This window comes from Molothrus ater, chromosome 23 (genome assembly GCF_012460135.2).
Source record: "Molothrus ater isolate BHLD 08-10-18 breed brown headed cowbird chromosome 23, BPBGC_Mater_1.1, whole genome shotgun sequence".
Lineage (NCBI taxonomy): Eukaryota > Metazoa > Chordata > Aves > Passeriformes > Icteridae > Molothrus > Molothrus ater.
In genome coordinates, this window is record NC_050500.2 from 935,580 (window position 1) to 943,486 (window position 7,907).

The following is a 7,907-nucleotide window of genomic DNA, read 5'->3' on the forward strand; positions in this document are numbered from 1 at the left end:
GAGACAGCGGGGACAGAGCGGGGACAGCGGAGAGGAGCGAGGGGACAGCGGGGGACAGAGGAGACGAGCGAGGGGATAGCGGGATGGGGCGAGGGCACCGCGAAGGGAGCAAGGAGACAGAGGGATGGAGGGAGGGACAGCGGGGGACAGAGGAGAGGAGCGGGGGGACAGCGGGATGGGGCGAGGGCACCGCGAAAGGAGCACAAGGGGACAGCGGGACGGAGCGAGGGGACAGCGGGGGCTCAGCAGCCCCGCGGGTCGGGCGCGCTCTGCCGGAGTGTCCGGCCCGGCCCGGCCGCAGCGCTGTGTCCGCGGTGACCGGAGCCGGCACCGGCCGGGAAGGCAGCGCTGTGTCCGCGGTGACCGGAGCCGGCACCGGCCGGGAAGGCAGCGCGGCAGCCGCAGGAGAGCCCCGGGAGCGGCGGGGCCCGGCCCGCCCCCGCCGTCATGTGAGAGCGGCCCGGCCCCTCCGGTGCCGAGGGAATCCCCGCAGGGACCGGGACCGGGACCAGGACCAGGACAGGGATCGGGACGGGGACCGGGAGCGGGACGGAAATCGGGACAAGGATCGGGACCGGGACAAGGACCGGAACAAGAATCGGGAACGGGACATGGATCGGGACAAGGACTGGGACAAGGACCGAGAACAGGACAGGGATCGGGGCAGGGACCGGGAGCGGGATCGGGATCGGGACAAGGACCGGAACAAGGACCGAGAACGGGACATGGATCGGGACAAGGACCGAGAACGGGAGCGGGACAAGGACTGGGACATGGATCGGGACAAGGACCGGGATAGGAACAACCACCGGGACCGGGACCGGGAGCCGCTCCCGCCGGGCGCACGGGGCGCACCCACCACCGCCCCGCAGCACAGAAAACCCTTTTTTTTTTTGGTTTTTTTTTTTTCCTTTTTTCCTTCAATCAAAACTCCCGCCCGGCCGCGGGGAGCACAGGGAACAAAGCCCTGGGCTGCTGCTGTCCCCTTCCTTTGCTACGGACGCCTCCTCCCCAAGGACAGCGCTCAGCTCTGCTCCTGCTGAGCCAGAGCCACCGGGATTTATTCACTGACTTGTACACAAACTGCTGCCTTCGGAAACAAGATCTTCTTCCAACGTCCCTCAATTACCACTCGGTTAAACTTCAGTCAAGCAGCCTTTACTCTTTTAGGAATTTATTTCGGAGCGTGATGCCCCCTGCATGTTCTTTATGGAAAAAGGAAGCTGCATTTGCCCTGCACACAATCTGACACCAACAACTTTTTTAACTTTATCACTATTGCAGGCTTTCTTTAGCTACCATCTGACCCCTCAAAAAAAAAAACAAAAAAAACCAAACCCACAAAGCTTTGTCAGGGCTGCGTTCCCAGTTGTTGCTCTCACACATTCTTGGCTTCCTCCTTGTTCCCTGGTTTCCCTTTTCCCCACTTTTATAGCACAAGCCCAACCTACCACAGACATCCAGACAAACCACATCAGCAAACACCCTGCCTGGAGAGTGCTGCTTTTATTTTGGGTGATGGATGAGGCTCCACAACACAGCTTAATTAAGTCTTGCCAGATAGAGAAGCAAGATAAATCCAGAACTTGCATTTCCACTGACTTGTGGCTGTGATTCAGATTTTCTAAAATATTCTTTAAAAATGGCTTGTCAGGTCATCATAAATTGTTGCACTAAAACCCAGAGGAATGGATCCTTTCCTTAACAATCAGAAATGGGACAGGCAGAGGATTTTCTGCCGGGTCTCTCCCTGTTTTCTCAAATAGGAGTATGGGAAGTTTGCACACAGAAGTCACCACTCAGCAGCAGGCCACACTCAGAGTTTGTGCTTCAAAACTGAGCGACAAAAGGCAAAGAATTCTCACTAAAGATCCCCATCACCTTCCATTCTCTCAGCAGCATCTCTGTGGCACTCCTGCACCTGATGCTGTCCCCTCCCCTCTGCAGGGCAGGGGAGCAGCTGCCTCTGCCTGAGCAAATCCTCCTTTTAATTCCTCCCCCAGCCCCAAGGAATCTGCAGCTGCCCAGGGAACAGGAATATCTGGGAAGTGCCCAAAGACACATCTCAGCTCAAAGGCAGCATTGTCTGCAGCTCAGGAACAAAAATCTAAGGAAGTGGTTTGTCACACAGCAATGCACACAATGAAAATTCTCCTTTCAGAATTTCACCTTCATTTGCTTTTTACAGCATAGGGAGATGAAGCAACATGGTATTTGGTGAAAAGACACAGAAAATCTTTTTTAATGACTGGAATTCACCCCACCAACTACTAAAAGAGCTTTCTGACACACAGGCTGCACTCTGCATCTTATAAAGCACTGGGTGAGCTGTAACTACATAAATTTACCTCCTCTGTGAGACAGAATGTACTGATATAACCTTTTAATTTATTTTTTTTTAAAACAAGTTTTTACTTTGCCTTTGCAGCTGGGTAGGAAGCTGGGCTGAGGCAGAGATCTCCATTAAGTGGGAACCTGGTCATATGCCTGGGGGCTTTTCAGTGAAATTAGGAGCTGAGAGCCCACAGCAGCTCTGCATGTCACAGACAGAGCCTCCACAGGCCTGCTGCTGCCCTGGATGTGGCGCCACAGCAGTGAGACACTGATCAGAGATGGAGACACCCCACGGGAAAGGCACACGAGCAGAAGGTTCTGCTCTGGCTCTGTTTCACTCCCCTGAAATGCTCAAAGCCCAGCTCAGGGCTGGCCAGGGAGGAGAGCCTGGGCTCTCCCTGAGCCTTCACCACAGAGGGAGGAACAAACGAACAAACGAGCAAACGAACACCGTCTGCTCCCCGTGCAGCGTCCCCAGGCAGCCCAGCCCCAGCAGAGGTCACTGCTGGCCCAGGGATTGCTGCCCCAGCACCAGCCCAGTTCCACTGAACCCATGGAAAAAAGGTTAAAAAGCAGCTGAGCCCTGCAATAACCAGAACCCTCCAGTGTCTCAAACACCCCCCAGCTGGTCCCAGCCAAGGGAGCCAGAACGATTCCTTCCCACACTGCCCAGCTCCTCAGGGCTCAGCCCAAGAGCACCCCAGACACACAGGTCCCACCCTTCTCAGAGGAATCCATCCTGCAAACCCTCCCTGGCACAGGGAATTTTCCATAAATCCATTTCTATAAATCCATCTCCATAAATCCATCTCCATAAATCCATCTCCATAAATCCATCTTCCCCCAACCCTCAGCACAGCCCAGCTGTGCCCACGCAGGGTTTGGGTGAGACCCAGCCAGGGGGGGGAACAAACCTGAAACACAGACCTGACCCCAGAGTTGGAACAATTCAGGGAAAAAAAAAACCAAAAAAAAAACAGCCAAGAATTTTACCAGCACCTGGGCTCTGCATCTCCAGGAGAATGGGAGCATTTTCCTAAGTCAGCACCTGATGCTCGGGGTCAGTGCATGGGCTGCAAGGAAAGCCAGGGGAGCTGTTCAGAGAAGGTCCTGAGAGAGAGAAAACCCTCATGCTTGTCCTTTGGGGCTTTTTCCAGCATGTGACAAAAAAAAAAAATTAAAAAAAAAATCTACATTTCTTGCACAGATTAAGGACCTAATCCTTGGCTTGATTAACCCCTTCTTTTCCATTTTGGATAGATACTGACAGGTTTGGATACAGCACTGCTGAGACACCAGGGGCTGCTCAGAAACTCCAGGATGATCACTCAGAGCCTTCAGAACCATCTCCAGACGCCTCTCTTCGAGGAGATTCAGAAGACTGAAGTAAAAAAACCCCAAGGAAACACATTCCCTGTGTGTGTGTGTCCCTAGGAAAAGGAGCAGCAAGGCAGGCAGGCAGTGAAAGGGGAGCAGCCATTCCATCCACCCCGAATTCCAACAGCTCCCGCTCTCCTCCAGGAGCCAGAGGTGTCACACACACCAAAACCTGGGGGCAGTGCCACCCAGGGCACCCTCATGTCATCACAGTAGCTGAAAATGAGGGAATTACAGCTCCTTTTGGTTTATTCCACATCCTCTGGATACACTAACTGAAAAAAAAAAAAAAGTTGAATTAAAGCTACTTTAATTTACTCCCAGTCCTCTGGAAATGCCCTTTAACCCGACCAACACAAGAGGCAGCTCCTGGAGTCACAAACCTGCAGCTGTTGGCAGGCCCAGGGTGGGGATGGAGGAACAAACAGGACCCTGGGAGAAGCTGCTGGGTCGGGACTGAGTCATTCCCTTCCCCAGAGGGACCCCAGAACAGAGAGTTTGCACCCCACACACAGAGCACTCCCCCCAGCAAGCAGAGATGCTCAGTCATTCCAAACAATTCCATCAGCATCAGAAAGTGTCTCAGGCTGCAGAGGTGGCTCAAGGATTCCAGCCAGCAGCCCTCAGAAGAAAAGGCACCAGCAAGGAGAATTTTTTTTTTTTTTTGCAGGCAGAATGTGATTAGTGACACTGCTGGAACCAAGCCAGCAGCAATCAATGGATTAAAGGATGCTCCAAGCGCTGTGATAGTTATTAATTTCAAATTTAAATTAGGGGATTAATATGGGATATTCCTTCATGCTGCGGCTGTGCGGAGAAAAATAAAGATATTAATATTGTACATTCCATAATGAGACAGAGCACGCCACCAACAAACAGCAAAAGTTACATTTAGGACCTGACCATGAGACCCTCCAGCATGGAGGGAGGGGTGGCACTTTGGGAGGGGGCACTGGAAAGGGCTTTTATACAGAATGCAAAGAGGTGCCCCTGCACTGATCTTTGTGCAGTTTTCAGTGATATTTCTCCAACATTCTCATTATCTACAACAGCGAGGTATGGATTGCACCTCTTCTATTCAGCAGTTAGAAAATAGGCCAAATGTTAGGAATTTTGGGGTGTGGCTTTTAGTGCCAATCCAAGCCCCTGTGCAAGGGACAGGGCTGCCCACAGGTGTGGTTTCAGCACAGGTGAGACAGAAAAGCTGAGAATGAGAGCCAAAGGCTGGAGAAAGGTCATGATGCACCACTCCAGGTGTTTCATGCAAGGGATTTGGAACAGAAAAAGGACAGGGCAGCAAAAGGAGAGCTCTGCACAGGGAAAGGGGCAGCAAAAGGAGAGCTCTGCTCAGGGAAAGGGGCAGGAAAATGAGAGCTCTGAACATGCAAAGGTGCAGCAAAGGGACAGCTCTGCTCAGGAAAGGGGCAGCAAAGGGAGAGCTCTGAATAGGAAAAGGTGCAGGAAAAGGAGAGCTCTGCTCAGGGAAAGGTGCAGGAAAAGGAGAGCTCTGCTCAGGGAAGGGGTAGGAAAAGGAGAGCTCTGAACAGGGAAGGTGCAGCAAAGGGACAGCTCTGCTCAGGAAAGGTGCAGCAGAGCCCTCCAGAGGCATTGGGGAAGGACAAAGAAAGAACAAAACCTGCAGTTTCCTGCTCCTCCTCTCCTCCGTGGCAGTGGCATCCCGTGGCACTCCTGCCCAAGCCCAACAATGTGCAGCACTTCTAGGGCAGTATACTTGCTGATTGCTTCCTTGACCATTGCTCACAACAACCAGCTAAGACACTGCCAAAGAAACACTCACAGCTGGCACCAGGGAGCTGGGGCAGGTGGGTGAATCCTCCTCTCTCCTCACTCACACGGGGTCAGGGTCTGGGGACAAACACAGAGTCAGGGGAGCAGCTGCAGCAGTACTGAAGGAAAAGCTTTCAAGGGAGAAGAAACTCATAAATCAACAGTTGTCCTGTCCCTTACCCCCAGCCCTTGGCTAGAGCCTCTAAAAATTACCAATATTAACAAGACAAACACAGCTGCCTTGTCTGTAATCTGTATTTATCTCAGCGAGCTCCCAGGTCTCCCACACCACCATTCAGGCAAGACAGTGGGACAATAAAGTAGAAAGCATTTCCAAATGCTGAATAGTTTAAGATACAAACCTGTTTAAAGTGTTGGAGTGCCCAGTGCACTGCACAGCGGGCACACAGGCTGGGCAGAAGGAGAATTCACTGGGACACCAAGGAGAGAGGCACCAACGCTCACCTGTCCAGGGGCCTCTGTGTCAGCAGCCTGGGCTGCACAAGCTCTGGGGCTCATCCAGCATTCCTCAGCTCCTGGAAGCACAGGACCACGTGAGAAGACAGCCTGCAGGACAAAGGAGCTGCGTCCCCTCTCCCCACGGGCTCAGGAGCAGCGAGGGATTGCCCGAGGGCCTCTTGTGCAACACCTGAGAGCAAAGGTGCTGCTCAGGAGGAGCCCCTGGCACACCTCACCGGGACCCTCAGGCTCCACAGCCTCCATCCCCTCCCAGTGCACCCAGTTTCAAACTCATATTTACCATGTGTATTTTGATGTATCGATTAGTAGCGCTGTATTAACATTCTAATAATAAATGTAGTCTTGTAATTAAAAGGTAACTCTTGTAGTTAAAATAAGAACTAGTGGGTTTTTTTTTTAAGGAAGGAATGAGGCACTCACACCAGGTAGCAGCCACAGGACACCTGAATCTTTCAGAGAAAAGAATTTATTGCCCTCTTACCAGAAGAAACGAACTTCTTCCCACCTCAAAGGCACTGTTAGGGTTAGAAGGAAGAAGCTGATGATGACCAGACAGAATCCTGTGTTTGAATGGAGTTTATGCATCACTAATGAGGTCTATGAATATGCAACAGGCTGTTGCTTTTAAGGGTTAATCCTCTGTTAACAGGGGTCCTTTTTCGGCTCGTGCTGCCCAGAAAAGGTACCCAGACTGTCTGTAACTCTTTGTATTTGTTTCATATTGTCCTAATTCAAATTGTCCAAATTATTATTACTCTAATTGTATTACTATTTTTAGGTGGCCATTTTATTACTACGAAACTTTGAAAATTTTCAAAACAAGCGATTGGGGTTTTTCACACCAGGTGCTGTGGCTGCCCATCCAACCCCCCCAGTGACACCCACCAGGGCACAACCAGGGCTCCATCCCCAGGACCCTGCACCAGGTAATCAAAAATCACTTCTTGGCCGGGACCCTCTCACCCTGAGGAGAAAAGCAAAGAATTCTCAAAGATCAGGACCTGACAAGAGCACCCACCTGCCTGTCCTGCCCCGCTCCGAAGGAGCTTCTTGGTCAAACAATGGCCTCACCATCCCTCCAGCATTTCCCATCAGGACCAGCACAACCCTGACTATCCCAAAGGCAATGTACAGGTCAGGGACCAGCACAGCCATAGGAGAGCAAAACAGTCTGGTACAGAAGAGGAAGGTCCTGCTTCATCCCTCATCCTCCTCCGGGGACAGACAGGGCTGCAGAATTGCTGCTTTGGGAGCTGTAAAAGTTTCCTGTGAGCCACTAAAAAACACTAAAAATGACAGGGCCAGGGAAAGATGTTTTAGGGAACAACTTTGCAGCAAGATAATGACCCTGCTTTTAATTTTTCAAACTATTTTAGCTCCCCTCTGCTCCTTGCTACCCATAAGAATCCCTGGTGTTTTAGGAAAGGAGAAAACAAATAAATTCACAAGCACAATTTAAAGAGGTGCCACTCAAAGTTTACAATTTGTTGAATTTTCCATTTAAGGGCTCCATTTGCCCCAAAATGCCGATTTTTCTCTCTAGGGAAAAGAGAACACAGGACCTGTTTCACCTCCCAGTGACTGTTGGGGTGCTTTACCTGGAGAGAGGCCCCCAGCCTGCAGAAATCACAGCAACTGCCCCCACCTGCTGGGGAAGGTGGCTGGAAGCCCCTGCTAAACCTCACTGTGGGGGTGACAAGGCAGCAGGAAAAGCAGTTTGGTGGATCCCGTAACAGTGAATTAGCCTAGGAAGAAACTGTCACCACAGAACAACAAGCTGGGGGGGTGTGGGAGGTGGACAAACCTCTCCTGTTACAGAAATTCTGCATTCCAAGAAAGGTAAAAGGTCCTGCCAGGTAAGATCTGCAGCACTCCCTTTGTCAGCGCAGAAATGCGTGGCACCACAAGCCTCATTTCATCAAGCACAT